At 35.3% G+C, this 26,250-nt stretch overlaps 1 protein-coding gene and 1 long non-coding RNA gene across 11 annotated transcripts in view; one reads left to right on the top strand and one right to left on the bottom strand.

The window, feature by feature from the left end:
• The window catches only part of robo2 (roundabout, axon guidance receptor, homolog 2 (Drosophila)), an 848,620-nt gene that overhangs the window by 312,294 nt on the left and 510,076 nt on the right, over window positions 1-26,250 (bottom strand).
• Window positions 15,109-26,250, top strand: part of LOC147840684 (uncharacterized) — a 34,241-nt gene continuing 23,099 nt past the window's right edge. Inside the window, exons 1-2 of the long non-coding RNA XR_015509773.1 lie at window positions 15,109-16,634; window positions 16,679-18,513. This is a non-coding gene — a long non-coding RNA (uncharacterized LOC147840684). The remainder of the gene's footprint in view (window positions 16,635-16,678; window positions 18,514-26,250) is intronic.

The following is a 26,250-nucleotide window of genomic DNA, read 5'->3' as shown; positions in this document are numbered from 1 at the left end:
TGAACAATCTTTTAGTTTGAAAAATGCACCCAAATTTAACCGACAAGCTGCAAAATGAGTAAGAAACAGACATCTTTAAAAAGTTCCTTTACTAAGGGGAAAAGACCCAGTGAAGGACTAGCAAACTGCCAAGCAAAGGATCCGCTAGCCATTTCTCAACAAATTAGGTAAATTTACCATGTCTGTGCAAGAAGATCAACTGATGGAGATCACAAATGATGGCGGTATTTTAGGGGCTGTTCGCATAATGCGTTTCTAGAGTCTGCGCAAGTTTGTTCTTTCCAATGGAGGTGCGCGGCTAGGCCTTCCAGGTCTGCCTTCCAGACAGACCCAGTTGAATGAATACTGCAAGCGCACCATACGCATATTTACGTGACAAGAACGGACCAATACGATTCATTTTGTATGGAATATACACACTTCGGTAGATTTATTATCTCAGACAAACACAGAACCCCCATCCACCGTAAAATTGTGATAAAAAGGTTGGGGACAACTGAGTAATGGAATTCAATTGTTAAATATTTATCATCATTTATGAGTTCTTTCTATGAAAAGGTTTTGGACTGGGTTGGGACCCAAGAATGTTGAGTTGCTAGTGCTAATCAATATTAGAAGCAGTAAGAACCATAGCATGATAGCTAACAGAAATAATAGTTGAAGCTAATCAATGGATGATAAAGTGTTTTCATGGGATGTTTGTTCTTAGTAAAAAGTATACATTATGTACACAACTAAAAATGCTGGGTTGTTGTGACACAATACTGAGTCAAATATGGACAAACCCAGTGTTAGGATATCATTCATTCATTCATTCATTCATTCATTCTCTTTTCAGCTTAGTTCCTTTTTTAATCTAGGGTCGCCACAGTGGAATAAATCGCCAACTTATCCAGCATTTGTTTTACACAGCGAATGCCTTTCTAGCTGCAACCCATCACTGGGAAACATTCAAACACACTCAAACACTCCGGACAATTTAGCCTACCTATACCAAATGTCTTTGGATTGTAGGGGAAACAGGCGCACCCTGAGGAAGCACACTCGAACACAGGAGAAAATGCAAACTCTGACCCAGCCGAGGCTTGAACCAGCAACCTTCTTGCTTTGAGGTTAATTTGCTACCCACCGCACCACCGTGCAGCCCTTGGATGGGCCCATTTCCACATTAGACAAATGATGTCCACATTTGACCCAACATTTATGAGTAATGGGATAAATTTATGAGATATTTATCATCATTTATGAGTTGTATCGAAGAACAGCTTTTGGACTGGGATGACCCAAGAATCCCATTGCTAGTGCTAAGCAATATTAGAAACAACAATAACAATAGCATGGAAGCTAACAGAAATAATAGTTAAAGCTAATCAATGAACAATAAAGTGTTTTATGTGATGTTTGTTCTTAGTAAACTGTATACATTATAAATAAACAACAATAAACACTAAAAATGATGGGTTGTTGTAACACAACGCTGGGTCAAATGTGGACAAACCCAATGCTGGGATATTATTTTCAATTAAATATACACTTATTTATACATTTTTAACCCAATGGTTTGATATGTATACATTTGACCCAAAATATAAAAAAAATATATATTAGTATGGGATACATTTATGGGATATTTATTATCATTTATGAGGTTTTGGACTGTGATGGATTTTTTAACTAACTTATTAATCAGTTACTTTGAATAAAAAATAAAAAAAAATCTGGCCAAAAAAATTAAGCAAGTAACAAAGTAAATAAATAAATATATAAAACTTTATTCAAGCAGTTATCTATTATCTATTGGTCCAAATGTATTAGTTCTTCCCCCAAATTTGAAGTCCATTTCTCTCGAATGCGGCTCAATGCTTCCAAAAAGGTGTATCGCGCACAACCAGACCTGACTGTCCCTCCAGTCTATTAGCAAAGGTTCAATAGCAGGTCAATCAATGGTCCATCGGAGGTCATTTCCAGCGCCTGACCTCCTATCTGCTCCTGCTATCCTCCAGCTATCACCACCCCACAGCGGCTCTCCAACACTCCTCAATGACTGTCCATTCACAGAGGGGCCAATCTAAACCCCGGCTTACCACACAACACATGCTTTACACAGCAGAGATAAGCATTGTGTTTGGGATTAGAGGCTCGACTACAGGAAATCATTATCGGACTGTTCTCATTTCTCTCATCCGGTTGAGAGAGTCCAAATGCTACAGGGCCGTTCAATGTGATGCTATACAGTACTTTAAGAACTAAGACGTTATCCACCTGCTGGGAGAACGATGGGGTTTTAATTGGTAATGCGACATTCATTTTGCATAACGTTTGCAATTTGCTTTGCATAGAGCCTAAGGGTGAATTACAGTGTGAATACATCTGTGTGGTTGTTTCCTGACTACCCCGACAACTATATGTGGAATTATAGGCTATAGATGTGTTCTTTGTGCACATGTCGCTGTCTAAATTACAGATTCTTTATGTTTGTGGAATTATAGTGTCTGTATGTGTGCAATTACTAGTGCACTAATGTGTAGCATGCTTAGCTGCAGTGCTTGTTCACTATAATTTCAGAGACGTTATATAAAGAGAAACAATTTGAGAAGGAATTGTGAAAATGTGTGTGTCACAGAGATAATGGAAAGCGTGCAATTAAGTGTGGATGCATTATATGTCTTTAATATAATCCTTCTTCATAAATGAAACAAGTTATACACAAATTATATACAACATCTCTAAATTATTATGTCTATTTAAAAACATTTTGTATTGAAAATATTAACTTAAAGAGTCACTTTTGACTCTCTCCATCTTCTGGATCTTACATTAAAGTATCATTAAAAAATGAAGTCTAATTTTCACATTGTTTGAGTGTTATTATGATTTTCAAACATTTGCATGAGATATCTAATTTATGTATTATTTGTGATACTAATATATATTTAAATGTCTCTCCCTATGTTCTGGTCAACTCTGCTATATAAGCAATAAAAACATTAAAAATGGTAAAGCACTTATAGAAAAATCGTTTGACTTGATCCAAGGCATTGAGGCATGTAAATTCTTCTTCTCTCATTCATTTGTACACAATGTCCAAGTTACACCAAGATTTACACGTAGATTAGTTATGTCAACTCTGTTATTGTAGTATTTCACTAATCTGCTCATTCACTTTTTAAAATAAAATCATTCAATAATAACAACTGTGATGATTAAACTACATCCAATTTAGTTTTAGACATGTCATGTATTATCTGGTTTGAGGTTAGCATCTTGAGCAAAAACAAGTCAACTCTGTTACCATCAACTCTGTCAGTGGTTTAAAAGGTTTAACAATAATTTAAATAACATTTAGTAACTAAATCAAAGGCAAACTGTAGCATTACACATGGTTTGAGGTTACCATCTTGAGCAAAAAACAATGTCAACTCTGTTAGTGGTTTAATAGGTTTAATAATAATTTAAAAATTATTTGGTAACTAAATCAAAGGCAAACTTAGGCATTATGCATGGTTTGAGGTTAGCATCTTGAGCTAAAACAATAAAAACTGTTACCATCAACTCTGTTAGCGATTCAGAGTTAACTGTAAACAAAATTTACAGTAGCAACTAAATCTAATGCAAACTTTAGCATCAGGCACTGTTACCATCAACTCTGTTAGCGATTCATAGTTAACTGTAAACAAAATTACAGTAGCAACTAAATCTAATGCAAACTTTAGCATCACGCATGGTTTGAGGTTAGCATCTTGAGCTAAAAACAATGTCAACTCTGTTACCTTCAACTCTGTCAGTGGTTTTAAAGGCTTAACAAAAATTTAAACAACATTTAGTAACTAAATCAAAGATAATCTTTAGCATCACGCATGGTTTGAGGTTAGCATCTTGAGCTAAAAACAATTTCAACTCTGTTACTTTCAACTCTGTTGGCAATTTAAAGCTATAACAATAATTGAAACATTAATTAGTAACTGAATCAAATGTTCCTTAGCAAATGTAAGCATCATTTTACATTAATAATGGATTTGGCTTACTGTAAATGAAACATTTATTGTATATCAGTTACTGTTAGCAATTTAAAATGTTTAACTATACTTTCAACAACAATTAGTAACTAAATCAAAGTCAAACTTTAGCATTATGCATGGTTTAAGGTTAGCATCTTGAGCTAAAAACAATATCAATTATTAATGTCAACTTTGTCAGTGGTTTAAAAGGTTTATTAATAATTTAAAACATTTAGTAACTAAATCAAAGGCAAAATGTAGCATTAAACAAGATTTGAGGTTAGCATCTTGAGCTAAAAACAATCTCAACTCTGTTACCATCAACTCTGTTAGTGGTTTAATAATAATTTAAACATTATTTGGTAACTAAATCAAAGGCAAACTTAGGCATTACGCATGGTTTGAGGTAAGCATCTTGAGCTAAAAACAATAACAACTCTGTTACCATCAACTCTGTTAGCGATTTAAAAGGTTTAACTATAATTGAAACAAAAATTGCAGTGGTAACTAAATCTAATGCAAACTTTAGCATCGCGCATGGTTTGAGGTTAGCATCTTGAGCTAAAAACAATGTCAACTTTGTTACCTTCAACTCTGTCAGTGGTTTAAAAGGCTTGACAACAATTTAAACAACAGTTAGTAACTAAATCAAAGACAATCTTTAGCATCACGCATGGTTTGAGGTTAGCATCTTGAGCTAAAAAACAATGTCAACTCTGTTACTTTCAACTCTGTTAGCAATTTAAAGCTATAACAATAATTGAAACATCGATTAGTAACTGAATCAAATGTTCCTTAGCAAATGTAAGCATCATTTTACATTAATAATGGATTTAGCTTACTGTAAATGAAACATTTATTGTATATCAGTTCCAGAAAAATGAATGGGAAATGCCTGAAATGCACAAGCAGTACTACAATGCGTCACTGTCACATATGGAACAGTCCAACTACTATGCGATGTGGGGGTTATGTTTTTTACCAAGCCTCAATTAGGACACCTGAATATTTATGTCAGCAAGACCTCCAGAAACACATATCTAAATAACCAGGTCTGTATTCACTATATGTAAACATGCAGCTCGTGCCTAAATACAATGAAGATTTATGTAGATGAGAATCTGAAAGTGCTCATTTTTCATAGGCTTCTAGAAATGCATAATTCATCCTCTCCTTACACACACACACACACACACACACACACACACACACACACACACACACACACACACACACGCACACACACACACACACACACACACACACATACACACACAAGTTATATGGAGCCAGGAGCAAGAGACTATTAATGTTTCCTAAAGATCGAGAGAGTCAAATGCATCAGCTTGTCAATCACACACACACACACACACACACAGACACATACGCACAAAATGCACTTACAAGGTGATCACTCACTGTCATCTGCTTTCATTTCCTGTGCAGGTCAGTAATCTGATATTAAACCATCCAAAATCCTCCTCACACACCAGCATAAAACACTGCTGATGGCAACAACACCAACTAACAACAACCATCACAACCGAGCATTAAGTAAATGCATTTAACTCTGGATAACAATATGGCAGACAAATTAAAGTGATTGATAAGGACAATTTAGCAGCTTTCATCTGGGAAAGCGTCTCTGGGACTGTCAGGCACTTTACAGTATGACATAACGGATGAAATGTAACTGGCTCCTCTAGGCGATAACAGCTGAATATTGGATATTTTGATTAAGTTAAAGCCATGAAAAATGTGACGGATTATTTTCATAAAGGTTTAGCTTTGCGCTTCGAAGCTCAGATGCTGTAGGAAAACAGACAAAATATCAAGAGAGGCAAAAAGGTGGAAAATCGTTGGGGAGATATCTCAGAAAACAACCAAACAACAAAGAAAACGGGTAAAACTGATGAAAAATGAAATTAACAATCCAAAAGAAATGACCTATAGTTAATAAAGAAATTGTCATGAAAATAAATAAATAAATAAATGAATAAATAAAAAAATAATAAAATTGAAAAAAATAATTAAAATAATTAAAATGTAAAATAGCATTAAATAAAATAAACAAAATTTAAATAAAATAAAATAAATGAATAAAATTAAATAATAAAAAAAAATCTTAAATAAAATAAATTAATTAAATGTAAAATTAAATAATTAAAATAATGTAAAAAAATTTAATTCAATTCAATAAAAAATAAATTCATAAAATAAATAAATAAAATTTAAAATGACATCAAATAAAATAAACAAAATGTAAAATAAAATAAAATAAACAAAATAGAATAAATCAAATAAAATAAATAAGTAAAAGGTAAAATATAATGAAATAAATAAAAGTAAAAACATTATAAAATTAAAAAAAACAAAACAAAGTAAAATAAAATAAAATAAATCAATTAAAATGGAATAAAATGAATTAAAATAAAACACTGTAAATAAATAAAATGTAAAATAAAATAAAATAAATTAAATATAAAATAAAATAAAGCAAAATATATATATTTAATAAAATAAATAAAATAAAATAAAATAAAATAAAACAAAATTTAAATTAATTTAATTTAATTTAATTTAATTTAATTTAATTTAATTTAATTTAATTTAATTTAATTTAATTTAATTTAATTTAATTTAATTTAATTTAATTTAATTAATCTGTAAGTGAGAAAATTTGAGGGGTAAAAAGAAAATTATAAAAACCCTAATGAAAAACACCAGTGAGAAACTATGGGGTTAAAAAAAAAAAAACCTTTGTAAACCACTTAAGAATAACCTCGAAGAAACTTCTAGTTCAAAAATCTGAAGAAACCCCTAGTGAAAAACTATGGAGGAAGATACCGATGGACCTTAACATTAAAATTCACACTGATGCACACTTCAGAGCCACACATACACACAACCTTATACATGCACCAGTATTTACACAGAGAGACATACATACGCCTCCAAATAATAGTTTTGCCCTGAACGTTGTAGAGCAGCAAAGAACAGTCTGTAGATAAGACTCTGCTTTGCATTTGAATGGAACTGTTCTGATTTCTATGCACTTGGCCTTTAGCCATGCTACTATGTGTGTGTGAGTGTGTGTGTGTGTGTACGCCCAGCCAATCCATGTGTCGCTCTGCCTCGCGTTTTCAAGTTTATATGTACTGTGTGTGTGTGCATGTCTATCAGTCCATCTGTTTGTCTCGCTGCCTCGCTAGTAAGAGCGAATTCACCAGTCCAAACAGATGAACTAGAGATCACTGTCTAAATAAACTCAACATTCACACATGCATGACGAGACAATCTGCATATCTTGGAAAACATAACAAGTGGTAAAAAAAAGGATTCAGAACAATGCTGTTATTTTAAAGTGTATATTTCAAATAGAATCCTCTCTGTTTTGAAATAAAAGTTTCAATTTACTATAGTATATCCACATATAGTCAATAAATAAATAATGGTCGATAAAAATAAGTCATACTGATTATTGAATAATGATTATTATTAAATGATTCCCTTATTAATTTTATTATTATTATTATTATTATTATTATTATTAATAATATTTAATCATCATTACTGTAATTATTATTGTTATTGTTATAAAAATATTAATAAAAAATTATTATTATTATTATTATTATTATTATTATATTATTATTATTATTATTATTATTATTATTACTGTAATTATTTATTGTTATTATTATTATTATTATTATTATTATTATTATTATTAATATTATTATTATTATTATTATTATTATTATTATTATCATTTTGTGGAGTATCGCCAATCAAAATAAACATAATTTACAGTACATATAAAAATGTCTTGAAGGAGAAGTAGCAAAGATTCTGTGGGTCAGAGCAGGGAAAGGTCAAAATGTTTCATGAATCACAAAATATTGAAAAGATTTAGTGCAAGAAGCCTTGAAAAACATGGGCCTCGTCCCAAATGTGTGCTTATTGTGAACGTACAGTCCCATGGCCTTCATCCGTAATGTCCATGAGATCATGGGGTGTCCCATTAATCATTTTAGGATCAGAGCGGTGTTCACAAGCCCTCAACTCAGGGATGAGAACCTGAAGGTGACTTTTGGAACAAGTAGTTTGGATAGAAAAATGCAGCAGCATCATTGGGTTCAGAAAGAACTTTTCTCCTTCATTTTCCTAATTGTGGCTTATTTAATGTCTCTGTTAAAGCGTTATAAATCATGAACCAAACCTACCAACAATTAAACTGTAGTTTAATGCAAAAAAATAAAAGAAAAAAATTAACAAACAAACAAACAAACAAACAAAAGAAAACCTCCAGCAAAATCCCACCATTGGTAAAATGGTCTAGTAAAAATTATGAGATAAATATTCAAATAAATTCAAAAGAAAAGACCTAATAAAAATAATGAAGAAATTGTCTGATGAAAAAAAAAAGCTATGGAAAAAAGCTAAATAAAAAAAAATGAAGGAATAATAATAATAATAATAATAATAATAATAATAATAATAATAATAATAATAATAATAATAATAATAAATTAAATAAATAAAAATATATACAATGATTTAAAAAATAAATTATAAAAATATAAAATAAAAAAATAAAATGTAAAAATAAATAGATTTATAATAAAATAAAATAAACAAAATGTAATTTAAAATAAATAAAATGTAAAATAAAATAACATAAATTAAACTATGAACCAAACTAACCAACAATTATACTTTAAATAAAAAAAAAATAACTAAATAAATAAATAAATAAGATTAAAAAGAAAATTGAAAACATGAAAAAATTGTGAAATAACTTCTATACCTATACCTTCTATACTATTTAATGGGATTGTTCACCAAAAATCTTAATTTTTTTTTTTTTTTTAGATGAGCACAAAAGAAGATACTTTGAAGAATGCTGTTTTCTGGCACCCATAAACTCCTTTAGTAGGAAATAAATACTATAGAAAACAGTGGGTGCCAGCAACCAAAATATCTTAAAATATCTTCTTTTGTGTTGAACAGAAGAAACTCCAAGGGTTTATGGTATGTATGATGAGCCAACTATGCCTTTAAATAATAAAATATCTAAATAATACAGCCTGATGGCTTCAAAAAAGCACACACCATTGTTAATGCTACCAGTGTTACAGTTGTTTATAAGCTAATGTTACAAATCTGTTGCCTTCTAGAGAAAATACATCTCTTTTACACTGTACAACTGTTATAATATTTAAGGGGAAAATTAGCATAAACGCAAATGATGAAGAAATAAATGTAAGGCCAGAGGTCTTCACCACTGACAAATTTTCTCATTGCCACCCTCCTGAGCCGTAGTGTAGACTGACCGGCCAGCGGGCCAACTCCAGCTGTTCTTTAGATCATACTCATAAACTCCTAAGTCTTGTGAAGGACCCCATACGGCCTATCAATTTCAAACACCAGCAGGAAGGAGACAAGGGACAGGAGGGGGGGGGGCTCAGATTTCATCCCCCGACATACACCGCGGTACAGGAAGCTTCAGTTTCCTCCCTCCTCCTCCTCTCCGCAGCTGTCCGGGGTGGCAGTAGGAACTCAGCTCCCACAGCTCTCCCAGAGTAACAAGAGTCAAACTCAATAACTGCACAGATAACACCACATGGTCACAACAGCACCGCCAGCACTATTAGTCCTGCACAGAAGGTGGAGAAGCACATCTTTTTCACCAAAATGGTTCACTTTCCAGTTTTTGGCCAGGCTAAAGATTTAAAGCACATGTGTCAAACTCAGATACCAGAGGACCACAGCTCTGCAGAGTTTAGTTCCAACACTAACTAAACAAAACAACGGATAAAACTAACTGAGTCTTTTAGTGTGTTGGAGCAGGGTAGGAACTTAACTGTGCAGGGCAGCGGCCCTCCATGAACTGAATATGACACCCCTGGTCTAAAGGAATACTTCAAACAAAGGTCTTTTTTGTTCTTTGTTTGAGGGCAAAATAAGTTTGAGTGATGGTTATACTGTTTTCGAAGTACGTGAGCGGAATTGAGACGCAGAGAAGAGTTGAGCACGACGATGGGGTTCGAGCTGGCCCGGATTGTCTAATTGGGAGGACCAGGAGAATTCCCGGTGGGCCGGTCCATTTTTTGGCCGCGAGGGCCTGTGTCCCTAGCTCCAGAATCTGTTGCTCTCTGCAGTCACACTTTTTAAAAATAATTGATTTATTTACTTGACCCCAGCCTTCTTATTCATTATTTTACCGCAGCTCTGCTCTTTTTATCTATTTTTTCGTAGCCTCGTGAGCAGAACGCCCCTCTCAATGTATAGCTGTTGTGGTACAGTGGTTAGCATGTTAGGTTATGACGCCGTCAACCCGGGTTCGGTCCTCACCTGAGTAACAATTTTTTTTTTCATTTTTATTGTCAAGTCATATAATACTGTAAGGGTTGTTGAACATTTGAAGTTCTAAAACAGCTGTTTTCTCAAAAAATATGTGATAGTGTAATTAGAAACTGAATTGGAAATGACCTTATTTTAATATAGGCAGTGGTGAACGGTCTAAGGCTTGAAACTCCAGGGCTGAAATAGAGTCCCACTCCGGCCCTGGATTTGAGTCTGGCGAAGAACGGTTTGAGACAGCAGAAAAAAACAAAAACAGAATCCAATAAATAAAATAAACAAGTAAATAACAGGGTGAAAAATGTGGTAAAATCTGAAAACGTGGTAAAAATCAGACAAGGGCTTTTCCTTTTCTGGATTGCCTTCGAAAATTGTTGCTTGGGTATAGGGAAGTGGGTGGGCGGATCAATCAATACAATTGGTTGGGTTTAGGGAAGGAGGAGGGTGGGTCAGTCGATCGGTCAGTCAGTCAGTCAACAGTGGCCTCTGGTGGATTTACATGAGAAGAGCAAGCACAAATAGCACTCACGAGAGAAACTTGAGATCTCATTTGAAACTCCTGGGACGTATTTCGCGGTCTCCAGAAATGTATATAAAGGTACGTTTTGAAAAATGAGTCTGGTTTGGAAGACAGGGCCCAGAATTCCTGGCAACTCACAGTGGGTTTCAACAGATTTGAGAAGTAATTGATGCAATGCTGTTTTGTTCATAGGCATTGTAAGGATACAGAATCCAGTCTAAGTGTGTAAGCTTTCAGATTAATAAACCGTTTCTTATATTGTAATACCTTTTTTTGTCAATATTTTGGTGGTCAAAAGTGCATCGATGTGTGGATGTCAAATGGACGTCAAGGTTTTGACATCAAATCAATTTACATTTGACATGTTTTTGATGTTGTTTTGACATTTGTCATTTGAGCACTGTCACCTCACAGCGAGAAGGTCACTGTTTCGAGTCCCGGCTGGGCCAGGAGGCATTTCTGTGTGGAGTTTGCATATTCTCCCCATGTTTTGGTGGGTTTTCTCCGGCTGCTCCGGTTTCCCCCACAATTCAAAGACATGCGCTATAGGTGAATTGAATAAACTAAATTGGCCATAGTGTATGAGTGTGTGTGCGCGAATGTGTATGGGTGTTTCCCATTGCTGGGTTGCAGCGGGAAGAACATCCCCAGTGTAAAAACATATTCTGAAAAAGTTGGTGGTTTATTCCACTGTAGAAACCTCTGAAATAGAGACTAAGCCACAGAAAACTGAATGATTGATTGAATGAATGACATTAAGGTATCGTATCAGCAGGTCTCATAGAAACTGATGATACTTTCCTTTAAATGTATATACAGTTTAGCATTGGTACATCCCTCAGCGAGAACACCACAGACAACATCAGTTATCTCTGCCGTCTGTCTTCGTTCAAGACCAGTAAGTCACTAGGTCTGGAACTGAACCAATCATTTTATCCTGGAATCCTGTTTCACATAGATGGAACTTGTGGAAATGTGCAATCATGGGAGTCAGTCTGGAAAAAGTATCAGCATGCAAGTGTAAAAGTGCTAAAGGAATGCCAAACAAAAGAATGCTAAAGGAAGTGCAATATAAACTCCACACCAGATACCAAAGATACCCAAGCTGCCAGTCGGATTGAGTTTTGTTATTCTGAAACCCCCTGTTAAGTAGTGAAAATGCGGGGAACAGTCCAGAAACCCACACCTACAGTATACCACGTCGGTACTCAGTAGAAAAGTGCTAAAACAGAGACACAAATCAAGTGTGCAGCTTGATTGAGTTGTGTTGTAGGTGACCAGAGTGCAGGGTTCAGAAACACATCATCCATCAGAGTGACGGGAAGCGTTCTCTGATGATGACACCCCACCACAGCGGCACTGCACTTCTACATGGTGTGTGTGTGTGTTCAAGCGAGAGAGTTTGCACCATCAGCACTCGGCACCAGCACTTTTTTTCTTCTTTGAGAAAATAACAGATTGTTCGCTTCAACAGAGAGCTGAATCAATTTCCTCTGTCCTCAGTTAAGGGCGGAGCTGAATTTGAGCTTGCACACGCACACACACACACACACACACACACACACACACACACATTTGATGGATTACAGGCCTTGGTGGGGGTCCCAGGAGGCTTTGCTTCAGGGGTTGTGGGTAGACAGCAGTGGTGAATTCGTAGGATAAGGGGTATCTCCTTTGCGTAGCAAGCCGGACGCTAAGGAATTACGATGGAGGGGACACTAGGGGTACGAACGATCTTTCGGGGTCATCGCATCCAATCCCAGGCAATGAAAGAATACAGCAATCTCATGGGAATCGACCCCATGGAGAGATGTTTTTGTTTTACCTAATGGGGAACTGCGGAGGAACCGCTAATAGGTGAGGGATGCTTACAGTACATGTGGTCTGGGAATGCAAATGAAAGGATTGAAGTCAATAGTCTGGACCAGAGGTGTGGACTCGAGTCATGTGACTTGGACTCGAGTCAGACTCGAGTCATGAATTTGATGACTTTAGACTCGACTTGACAAAATATAAAAAGACTTGCAACTCGACTTGGACTTGAACATAAATGACTTGGACTTTGACTAGGACTTGCCCCTATTGACTTGTAAAGACTTGCTGCTTCCCATGAAAAGCCCAACGATAAAAAAGTATGTTGACATGGACCGCTCTCTCTCTCTCCCCGTTTATGTGTGCGTGTGTGTGACAGCATGCGCGCGCGTGTGTGTGAGCATGCGCGCTTTCGGCATGACGTCCAATCGAAGCACGGTAGATTGTTTTGATTCGACAGTATCCAACGTGACTACTATGAGGCGCCGGAGTGGACAAAAGTCAAGCGAACGCAGAGAGAAAATGAATTTGAACTTGAGATCGAGCCAATACTCGCGTGCCAATACTCGCTCTCTCTCTCTCTCTCTCTCTCTCTCTCTCTCTCACATACAACATACACCTCTCTCTCTCTCTCTCTCTCTCTCTCTCTCGTGCATTCAGTCTCTTTGCGTTCGCTTGACTTTTGTTTACGATGGCGTCTCATACCTTTAGTGCTTTTGCTCTCACGGGATCCTCCTGTTAAACTGACGCTTCGCTAAGCCACGCCCAAAAACCGCCACCCACCAATCGCGGCTTACCAATCGTAGCTACGGGCAGAGGCTCTGTCAAGCTTTCGAGCGAGGGAAACAAGCCAAATCGTTGCGCAATTGGATTGTGAAAATCTGACACCCGCTATCCTAAAAGTTTGGACTGGGTGGTGGGATTTTTTTCCCTTTTCAAAACCAAAGCCCAAGAGGAGAAATGCCAGCGTGGATCAAGCTGTGTGAGGGGCGGTAAAGGAGTTAAGCTAAGTTGGTTTTGTTTTCGATATTCACATTCAATGATAGGTGGCAATAACTCACACTCCTCTTATCCTAAACAGATCTAAACTGTGTTTCTTATAAAAAACAAAAACAAAAAAAAAAAAAACAAAGCAGGTTATGCTTCCCAGCGGTCTTTTTCTTTTTTTCCACTCGATATTATGAGCCAGGGCTCGACAATAAGGACTGCCCGATGGCCCGGGGCCAGCGTGCGAGACACTCGGGCCAGTGTACAAAATGTTACTGGCTCGATCGGGCCAGCTGCTGCCTTTTTGCCTGCCAGATCGAGCCAGAGCTGCGTGCTGCGACTGTCTGTCAATTGTGTGCAAATACAATCTTACGGTGCTTTCACACATAGACGTTTGTTTCGGAATCTGTCTCGTTTCCCCCGTTAGCGTGTTTTTTTGGCATATATCCAGCAGTTGCGCTCGCTTCCGCGCCAAATCAATCAGTCCAAGATCGCCTGAATGAGACGCGGTCTCTGTCCTATTGAGCGTATCGATTGTAGCGAGAAAACAAAACAATGCAACGAACTAACGACCCAGGCTATATCACAGTGTATCATGATCGTGTAATAGCCATATATACGGCTATATGAAGAGGGAATGATGAGCAGGGCGAGATGTCATTCTTACCGGTAAATGCGAAAGTGAAAGCATGCTGAAATATTACCGAGAGCTGTTTGTCCAGCCTGATCTCGGTTTATCCGTCAGGAAAATTGACCGAAATTACTATCTGTTAATTTTTCCATATTTTAATCGTATAATAGGCCTATGTTGTATTAGGCTGTGTATTAGGCTGTGTATTCTGCTATGTCTCTCTATAATTTAAGCCTAAAATACAGAATTATAGTCAACGTTTCTTTAATAGATCAATTAATTCAATTGATCGATTTCTACAAAACCTGACAATTGAAATGAGGCTCTGTATATATGAGAAAGTCTGACCTCGATTTGTATTTGGTGACGATGTCTGTGGGTTGTTAAAATTAAAGTGCACATTTTCACTTATAAAATATTCTATACACAATACACAAACGTTTGGGGTCAGTGTGATTAAATATGTTAAAACAAGCTTCTTCTGCTCACCAGGGCTGCAATTATTTCATCATAAATACAAATTGTGAAATGTTGCACTATAAAATAACTGTTCAAAAGTAGTTTATCATTTAATTTATTCATTTATTCCAGTGATTTTAAAGATGAGATTTCAGCTTCATTACTCCAGTCACATGATCCTTCAGAAATCACTAATATTAATTATTATTATATTTATTAATGGTAATAGTTATAAAATCAATAATGTCTCGAGTAATTATTTTATTTGAAACTAAATACAATAACAAAGCAGTTATTTAAAACTTTAATAAATATTTAACAATTACACCTTTTTTACATTTATAAATATAGCCTTGATGAACTGAATAGTTTTCCTTAAACATTTTAAAAATTACCGTAAATATATATACAGATTTATTAGCCCCCTTTTGTTTTTTGTTTTTTCTTTTTAAAATATTTCCTAAATGATGTTTAACAAAGCAAAGAAATTTTGATATTTTGTCTGATAATATTTTTTCCTCTGAACAAAATCTTATTTGTTTTATTTTGGCTAGAATAAAAACATTTTTTTTAACCATTTTAAGGTAAAATTTATTAGCCTCTTAAGCTAATTGTTTTTCAGACTGTCTACAGAACAAACCATCATTATACAATAACTAGCCTAATTAGCCTAACCTGCCTAGTTAACCTAGTTACCCTAGTTAAGCCTTTAAATGTCACTTTAAGCTGTATAGAAGTGTCTTGAAGAATATCTAGTAAAATATTATTTACAGTCATCATGACAAAGATAAAATAAATCAGTTATTAGAGATGAGTTATTAAAACTATTATGTTTAGAAATGTGCTGAGAAAATCTGTTCTCTGTTAAATAGAAATTGGGGAAAAAAATAAACAGGGGTGCTAATAATTTAGGGGGACTAATAATTCTGAAATCAACTGTGTGTGTGTGTGTGTGTGTGTGTGTGTGTGTGTATATACACACACACACGCACATTCAAATAGCGATTAACTTCTTTTTTTTTTTTGGTGGGGCCAGTGAAAATTTGGGCTGGGCAAGTAAAAATCAGAACCACTGGCCCGATCGGGCCAGTAGAAAAAATCCTTAGCGTTGAACCCTGTGAGCACTGCTTAGTTTAAACCCTCGCTATTGTAACGCATATAAATACATACACTAATATTTGCTGGTAGGAAAAATCTATTTGTTCACTTCTGTTATTTATACTTTAATGTGCATTTCAATTTTTTTCTTCCACTTAACTGCAAATTTGAATAAAAACTGGATAAAGAGCACACAAACATGCTGACAGTAATAGGTACTGTACACTGTTATGGGTCAATGATGCTAATATTCGGCACAAATCTATCAGTTTCTTAGGTTATTAGATTATTTTATAATTTCACCTCTCCTGCTGTGCATGAACTATGCTGTTGAATGTTCAGCGTATGAGGTGGCTAGGCTAACCTTGCTTCAATTTTGATAAAATTATTTTCTAATCAGTTGCTATTATGTTGTGAATATACCCCTGTAATGTATACTGCAGTCCTCTTTTGTCTGGCTTTCTCAGATATCTCACCTGTTTGCCAAAAATGACTAATTAAATCCTTGGGAATGTCTGACACCAGCGCATACACACTGTAATAGATGTGCCAGGCATGAAAGCTTGACAGGCGTAGCAACAGTAACTAAGGAGGGCGAGGCTTAGCGAAGGGTTATTCCAAGAATGTTGATATGGTTTCTTTCTTGCTTTACTATTTATTAACAATACACAAAAAACTAAAAGGTTAAGGTAAATTCTTTAATAAATTCTAGTGTTTTTGAGTATTATACTTGTTGTATACTTGTATTATACTTATGTTTTAGGCTAGTATTATTTACGACTTGTTAATTAATGCTTCATAATACAGTAGTATTACCAATAGTGAACAGATAAAATAACACAAAGTGTAGTTTTACTACAGTAAAGTGTAGTGATTTGTAGTATAAAATACCCTATATTGTAAAATAATACAGCACTGGGTAATTTGTTTAAATTACACTTGTGTTACCATAGCAACTATAGTATTACCACAACTGATCAATTGAAGTTCTTTACTGTAGTAGGCTACTGTTCAAAACACAGTACATGCCAATATACGTGTTCAGGAGCCCTGTGGAACAGCTTTCCTCAAAATGAAGAGGATGACATGGAAAATGTCCTCCACAATCTCATCAGTAAAGTGGAAGCCAGCAGACACTAGTTTACTTTATTTTAGCTGCCATGATAAAATGAGATTGATAGTGAGATTTATTTGAAGAGTGAATAATACAGTAGGCTATAATACCTTATCAAGTGTTTCCTTATTTTATAACAGTTACATTTCCACTTGCATTAGTTTTTGTTTAAATGCTTTTAAAATAAAATGTATTCTTTACATCCAACATCTATTCCAGAGGTGCCTTATAGTGGTGTAAACCCCTTTACAAGGGGTGTTACCCCTGTGTAAACTCTAGCCACCCCTGTGGCCAACCCGATATGATTTTGCTGTTGACATTATTTATTTAAATCTACTTACATAAATGCAATACAATGCAATATTTCAATAAATAAATAGCAGCCACTAAATTATTGTGGATTGATTGGTGCCACTGACGTAGCTGGCCTCTTCTGGCCCCCCTTAAGCAAATTTTCAGGGGGGCACCACTGGTCTATTCTCTGTCTTTAAGTGTTTGAAACTGAAAATATCTCATCATATAAAACAACCAAAAATGTTATGGTTTATTAGATTAAACATTTAATATATAAGTCTATTTTAGTATTTTGGTTATTGTTATTAAACAGTGCAGCAATATGAATCATATCAAAAAGCATGAAAGGAAGAGGGAACACGACACAAATTGTGAGTTTGCATATAATCTCTGAGAGCGCTCAAGAAAATGTGTGTGTGAGCAGTGCATATTTGAGAGCGAGAGAAAATTTGAGAAGTCGCAATCAGTTTTGTCCACAAACAGAGGAAATCCGTGCACGAGCATCACACAAGGTAGAGAGCAAAGCTCTTCAACGTTATGTGAAGAAAACAACTTTATTGTTTGTATGAAGTAGCCTACTTCCTTAACAATATGTGCTACAGTACCATTTTACATTGCTGCTAGACAGATTTGCAACTCCGTCTCTTTAGCACACACGAGATTCAATTGACAAAATTCCAATTTCACTCAATTTAACTTTGCAGCATACAGGAGTTGGTCTACTGCTACCACATTGAGGTTATGTAATTTTGGTTAATCACAAGTTGATCACCGAAGACATAACATAGCACAACTAAACTTAATGAATTAGACAGCAGTAGACCTGCAATTTCTGTGTGATGTGAGGCAAAATGGAGTCTTTTTTTGGTGGAACTCGTTCTTGTGCATTATGCTGTGGAGACGAGACGCAGCACTGTTCAGTACTTTTTCAGAAAATTGCATTTGTATTTTTATATATCTGAGCAATGTTCTTTAATAAAAAAAGGTTTGTTTAATTAATACAGATCTTACAACCATACCTAATCTGTATATATTTTATTTTTCTGTTAAAAAGACTCGAAAAGACTCGAAAATCAAACTGCAGGACTTTGGACTTGACTTGAGACTTGTTGCCTTTGACTCGGGACTTGACTCGGGACTTGCCTGTCTTGACTCGGGACTTGACTCGGGACTTGAGGGCAATGAATTGAGACTTACTTGTGACTTGCCAAACAATGACTTGGTCCCACCTCTGGTCTGGACTTTGATTGGATTTAAATGACCAATTGGAATGAGTCGCCATTGCTTCTGGCTCTTTTTGATGGCAGGCAATCATGTAATGGGGTTTTAAGTAGTTTAGGGTCATGGAGACCACACCGAGTCAATGCAACACACACATGCACACAGATTAGCAGAGATGCACATGCAAAAACATGGAAAGGTTTAGTTGAAGAATGAGATCGCAGATAAATGCATTCACATGAAAGTAAACCAAAGTATGCCTTGATTTGTTTGTTTTTTGATGTCATTGTTGTCTTGTTTATATGTAATACAGGACCTGACTGGATATGAACAAACAACTGGGCAAAACAGAAACATTTGTTTACTCCAAAAAAAAAAAAGACTAAATCCTTTCCGCTAATCCAGGGTGACCATCTGATCATAATGGACTCTGTTCTGCGTAAATCCATTTCACTGTATGTTTCTGAAAGCCACTGAGAGCAATGATGGAGTTTCCAGATACAATCTGTCAGACATTTTATTTTTAGACATTTTATTTAATAAACACACACACACACACACACACACACACACACACACACACACACACACACACACACACACACACATATATATATATATATATATATATATATATATATATATATTTATATATATATATATATATATATATATATATATATATTCTGTTATTATTATTATTAATATTATTATTATTATTATTATTATTATTATTATTTTGAGGTAATTATTATATTTATTATTTATTTATTATTAATTTTGTTTATTATATTATATTATATTATATTATTATTTATTTATTTATTATTTGTTTTAATTTGTTATTTTGTAAGTGACAGTCAATGTACACAAACAAACAAACAAATACATAAATAATTAAAATTATATATATATATATATATATATATATATATATATATATATATATATATATATATATATATATATATATATATATATATATATATATATTCTGTTATCATTATTATTATTATTATTATTATTATTATTATTATTATTATTATTAATACTATTATCATTTAGTTAATATTTTATTTATTATTTGTTTATTATTACAGTATTCATTTATTAATATTTATTATTTATATTACACAATAATTGTTTTCAGTTGTTATTTTGTGACAGTAAATGTGTACAAACAAAAGCATGAATAAATAAATAAATGAATGAATGAATGAATGAATGAATGAATGAATGAATGAATGAATGAATGAATGAATGAATGAATGAATGAATGAATGAATAGTTTGTCAAGAAACATTAAATCACCAAAACATCCAATCAACTAAAGCTTCTCCAACTCAAACCAGGTCAGAAATCCAGCCTGGTAGGTCATGCACAGGTTCCAACACAACACAGAAATATGCAGAGGCTTGAATCTAGTTCAGGCTGTCTGTCAGCCCTTGCTCTTTTCCCTGTAAATATTCCACTGTCCTGTCAAAAATGGAGGCAAAATCCCATAAAAATACATTTTAAAACTTTATCACTCACAGGGGGAACAAGAGTGAGCTAACAAAAGTGAGAGAAAGAAAGGTCAGTGTCTGTGTTCGTGTGTGTGTGTGTGTGTGTGTGTGTATGTGTTTCTAGGGTTCCATGGGAGCAGTGATTTATCTCCTTTCTAGAGGGCTTCCTCCACATATACATACAATGAAGAATCGTTTAATATCATCTGCCAAGCTGACCGATCAGTCTCGCACACACACTGAGATCTAACAATAAGATAAGCCCCCAAAATCTGCATGGCTCCATCTCACCCCGTCCGCTATGCATGCGCGTGTAACCGTAACATCGCTGCTGATAAGGAGACCGGTCTTTATGGTGTGGGCGCTGACTCCAGCACTGCAGATATACAACGCTGACACATTCAATCAGGGATTTTATTTCTTTCTCCTTTATCGCAGGCTAGAGATCCGTTCTTCCTCCACCTCCGTCTTATCAGAAAGCACCATTCCCTGCGGGGCCGCGCGGACGCATCCTGACATCCGTCTGCTTTCAACTTAATCACCGGCCCGGAGAACCCGCCGAATCTGGATCCCGGGATAACACAAAGTGAACGCGAACGAGGGTCAGACGCACACTGACATTTACCATCAGGAGGATGAAGATGACTGGATGTGAGTGTGTGTTTGATTAATTCACTTACTCACACACATTCAGCTGTGCCCCTAGATGAAATATTAAAAGCCAGACAGACATTTGGGTGGTATGATGGAGTAAACCATACTACTAGATGATCTGCTGTGCTTTTAGTGAGGTGGTCAGCTTTTTTTTTGTGATATGCATAAGTAACAAATGCATACATGCAGCAATGTAAAATGCAGAGATATTACAGTATACTAAGGGATAACTAAGGAATAGTGCACACAAAAATTAAAACCTGACTTATTATTTACTCAACTTCAAGTGGTTTAATCCTTGAGTTTAAAGGTATTTTGAAAATGAAAACCGCTGACATTCACTTTAAGGGGTAGGGTTGTCGCGGAAGTACCATGATACCAAGTAGTATTGTGATACTGTAATTTATAACTCAACTGAAAGTTGCCAGAAATACTTTATTTTATGTTATAATAGGCCTTCAGAATTCCCTTATTATTGAAAAAAGTATTATTTGCACGTCACTTCACATAAAATGTATGTTTTTTTTTTTTGACCAGGGGGGCCACATTGCAGCACTCACTCTGGTCCCCCGGGTTTTGCGCTGGTTAGGGAAATTCCAAATTGCACCAAAAAACAATCCATTACAATTGGCTTAAGATTGGCAAGCAAACTTTGGGAAATTGCAACCTGCAGAACCAGAGAATTAAAAAAAAAAAAAAAAAAAAATTAATAAAACAAAACAAAACAAAACAAAACTAAATTAAATTAAATTAAATTAAATTAAATTAAATTAAAATAATGATATATATATATATATATATATATATATATATATATATATATATATATATATATATATATATATATATATATATATATATATATATATATATATATTTTTATATATAGCCTAGTGGTAAGTGTGCCGACATATAGCACTATGGTGCTCACGACGACCCAAGTTCGATTCCTGGCTCGAGGTCCTTTGCTGACCCCCTACCCTTCTCTCTGCTCCAATAACTTTCCTGTCTGCAACCTCTACTGTCCTTTCCAAATAAAGGTAAAAACCCCCTAAAAATATATAAAAACTAAATAAAAAAATTTTATAAAAATAAATAAATAAAATGTATGCAAGGTAGTTACATTAATCAATAATGTTATATTGATCAATAATATAAAATGCTACATAATAACATGTACATGTTTTCGCAAATATGTTTGCCACTTTTTTAGCGAATAAATGAACGATTAAATAGAAAGAAAGAAAGAATATATATATATATATATATATATATATATATATATATATATATATATATATATATATATATATATATATATATATATATATATATACATTGCTTTATTGTCTATACTGCCAATTCAGATGATTATTAATCATTATATAAAAGTTAAAAGAATAATTAAAAAAATACACAGACATCAAACTTTAAATTAGTAGTGAATGCATTCCCACATGAAAAATAATACTATAGTAATTTTAGTGTTTTTGTGCAACATACTGCAGTAAAGTGTTTTCTACTGGAATATAATACATTACAATCCCTTCATAATGAATGCTACAGTGTACTGTAGTAATAACTATATTGAAATGATGAACTGTTAGACATACTGTAGTATACTTTAGTTTTCACTACAGTAAACTGCTGTGTATTATAGTATAATGTACCCTAAAAAATACAGTACTGGGTTATCCCCACAATAGATTCATTCAAGTACTTTAATATCGTATGGTTCAAAAACACTATAGTATTTACTATAAATGACTATAATATGTTTTCATGTGGGTTGTTGACTTACATCAGGATATAAAATGCAGATCATACTCTCCCCACCCCTGGTATAGCTGCATGCGCATGCAATTAATTCCATCCTCTTTTATTAGCTTTTACTGATGCCGGACGCGCAGTCAAACAGCTTGAGATGCAACAGAAAAAAAGCTTAACACCAGAAAGCACCATTTTCCCACTAATTACTTCATCTTACCAGTTCCAAATGCAGCCTAACGATACTCTTAATTGCTGAAGTGCCACGCTGAAGCGTATCAAAAGAACCTTTTCAAAATACGCCAGCCAATCCCAGCCTGGTGGCCTTTTAACAAACCAGCAACGACATCTGTTTCACCCTTCCCTCATTTGCATACTTTTTAAAGGTTACAAGTGAGCGAAACAGCACTTTTTTTTTAGGTCGCCGAGATTGGAAGTACATGTACGTTTTCACATTGTTATTAGCGCAGACCATTAGCAGACGCAAACACACACACATTCGCACCTTACAAGCTTAATTAATGCCCTCGTGTTCAACAAGCTTGTTGCCCTCGGATTTATAATTCACACACCTCTCTACCTGAGAAGAGATACAGGGGGCTAATTAACATTTTGCAGGTTGACCGTGCGCCCCCAGGTGTGACTTGTCACATAGCACCCCGTACACAAGCTACGACCAGAGATTTCGCCACTTTGAGCAAATTTATTCAAAGCAGGGCTTGCCTTGCTCTGACATAGTCTTCACAATGATTTATGAACCTGCTCATTGACCCAGTTTATCCAGAGACTGGAAAGAGAAAGACCACGAGAGAGATAGAAAGAGAGAGAGACATGAAGAAAGAACTTGCAACAAAAGAACTAAATATCTTTCCCAGGAGAAAAGGAGTGCCACAGGGTGCGGTAAAAAAGCCATTTTTACTCATCATACGCATTATAAGTCAAGCCAAACTTTATTCATATAGCACCTTGACATGAATGCTGACCAAAGTGCAGATCAAATACAAAAATAATTGGGGAAAGAACTGTATTTTATCCAATAAATGAAAATAATAGAAATATTTTAAAAGATCTATTAAAAAAAAATATCACCTAAAGAATTAAAGGTACACAGAAAAGAAAAAGTCTTTTAGTATTGTCTTTCTATCATTGTTGGGCATGTTCCTTTAAAAAAAAGTAATTGGTTACAAGTTACTTCGCACAAATAGTAACTGATTTAGTAACTGAGTTACATGATTATAAAAGTAACTAATTACCAGAGAATGTAACTATTGTGTTACTTCAAAAAAATCGAATTTGTCAAATGTGGTTGGGTTCCTGGTTTGAACCTCGGTTCAGTTGGCATTTCTGTGTGGAGTTTGCATGTTCTCCATGCGTTCGTGTCGGTTTCCTCTGGGTGCTCCGGTTTTCCCCACAGTCCAAAGAAATGTGGTACAGGTGAATTGGGTCTGTAGGGTATGAGTGTGTTTGTGTGTGTGTGTGGATGTTTCCCAGAGATGGGTTGTGGCTGGAAGGGCATCCGCTGCGTTAAAAATGTGCTGGATAAAATGGCGGTTATTTCCGCTGTGGCAACCCCGGATTAATAAAGGGACTAAGCCGACAAGAAAATGAATGAAAATGAATGAATAAAAGTTCCCTAAATGGCTTACAAGATAAGACCAATTAAAAAAAAAAGTGGTCAAAATCAGTAACAACTAGCCAGACCCCTAAGCTTTCATTTTCAGCATGAAAATTCTGTATTTTTATGCACTTTGATGCTAGCAAAAATGCTTTATGCATACTTTATATATTATGTATACATCCCCAGCAAAGAATGTGCCTTTAGGCTACAGTAGAAGTATGCGAACTGGGATTCAGCCAATCTCTCCCTGTGGCCTGTCAGCACCTTTTTTCTTCTTCTGCTCTAATTAAGACCTTATAAATGACAGGAAAGAGATTAATTTATGTTGAGGTAAGTGGGAAGACATGCTGGGTACATTTAAATGCAGAAACAGTACCATTAGACAAAGCGAAAGCCCTACATCTGACAGAAATGGGTTGATATGGAACAAAGAAGTTTTGTTGAGATGCCTTGCATCATCAGACAAAATGAAGCATTCTGCATCGTCGCTTTAAACTTTAATTGAAAGAAAGGTCCGTAACAAGATCTTGGTGTCTTCTTTGTTGCATTACTAATGGACAATTGTTAAAGACTAGCGTTTGAGATAATCCTGCATGAGCGGACACCTCCTTGCAATCTGCCTGGTTATTAATAATGCAGCAAGCTCCTTTCACAGGCCTCTCTCTGCTTCCTGCAGCCCAGCTTGGGGTCTCTCTGATCAGGCGGCTCCAGTGGTCCACAGCAAACGCCTGCCTGCAATCTGTTTCAACAGAGCCATTCACTCAGCTTGCGGGGGTGCGGACTGACCCCATACAAGAAGGAGGGAGAGAGACGAGACTGTATATCGCAACAGGAGACGACTTGTGAGTTGATGACGAAAAAGTGACGGGTTGCAATCAAAGTTTTACCCCTTTTACAAGATGTAAGATAAGCCTTTGGTGTCTCCAGAAAGTGTCTGTGAGGTTTCAGCTCAAAACACCCATCAGATTATTTATTACACAATACAGAATGTGCCCATCTTGGTGTCTCAAGATAATGTCGCTTTTTTCTGTAGCCTGCGCCTTTAAATGCAAATGAACTGAATCTCCCTGCCCACCATTATCACATGCGTTATAACAGATAAACAGCCACCAGTGACAGAGACAAATACCAAGTAAGTTTATTTGATGTATATGTGTTGGAGTTTTTTCAAGCCTTTCTGAAACGATGAGTGACACACTATTCCCATTGCAAAGTTTGCATCATGCAGCTGGGGTGATTCTAGAAGTTAAGAATTACATAGCAATTTTAAAGTCTTTCTTACAAACATGCTTTGTTTTAAAATGTGATAAACTTGTCAAACTCATTCTTGAGGTGCAGCTGATCACAGAGAGTTGGAACAGATCTTCAGTCAATTTGGTGGGTGAGAAAAACAGCACTACTAAGTCACAATGCCATTGGCCTCAAAAATCACTGGAATTTGTATCCAATTTTAACATCAGGAAAAAAAAAAAGAAACTTGTGTTTAAATCACTCCAATGTGAAAGTGGACACACTATACATACACAGAGTTCCATCCAAACAGCATCTAAAAGTTGATTTTGCAACATAGGTGCCCTTTAAAAAATGAATGTCGCAAAAAAAAAAAAAAAAGTCAGGAACTTTCGCCACATTTTTTCAGTCTGTCACTGAAAGCCAGCTGTTTGTTTTGGAGGTGAACCCTTTATATGTATGCACGTCTGGGAGTATTTCATATAGATCAGATATACACAGCTGGCTATAAAATCAACATTTACTTCTAGAGAAAACAACGCCGCTTCAGAATCTTTCGGCGATGTGACAGATGAAGCATATTTTGCTTGGAGCAACACATGAGCAGTATGGGTTTAGATTGGCTTCGCTTCTGTGATCACACACCAGTAAAGAGAAGTTTTATGAGTGGAAATTGTGTAACGGAACACAGCTGAGGGCTTTCGTTTAAATACAGTTCTTGGTCGTTCCTGCTGTAGGTTTAGTATCCGCTGTCCCGCTAACCTTACGACCCTTCACCTCTCACCCGAAAGTCGTAAAGCATCCTACAGCTCATTTAAACTCTTTCACTCACCTCTGCCTGTGTCTGAAACCTCAAAAATACAGCCTTTGCAAGCTGAACGCACTGTAAAAAAAATGCAGGGTTCCACAAGATTCATTCATGTTGTCCCAACACTAATTGATTAAGTTAATGTAATAAATTTAAGTCAATTAAATA

Source organism: Danio rerio, chromosome 15 (assembly GCF_052040795.2).
Source record: "Danio rerio strain M-AB ecotype USA chromosome 15, GRCz13ab, whole genome shotgun sequence".
Lineage (NCBI taxonomy): Eukaryota > Metazoa > Chordata > Actinopteri > Cypriniformes > Danionidae > Danio > Danio rerio.
This window is presented reverse-complemented; position numbering and strand designations above follow the sequence as displayed.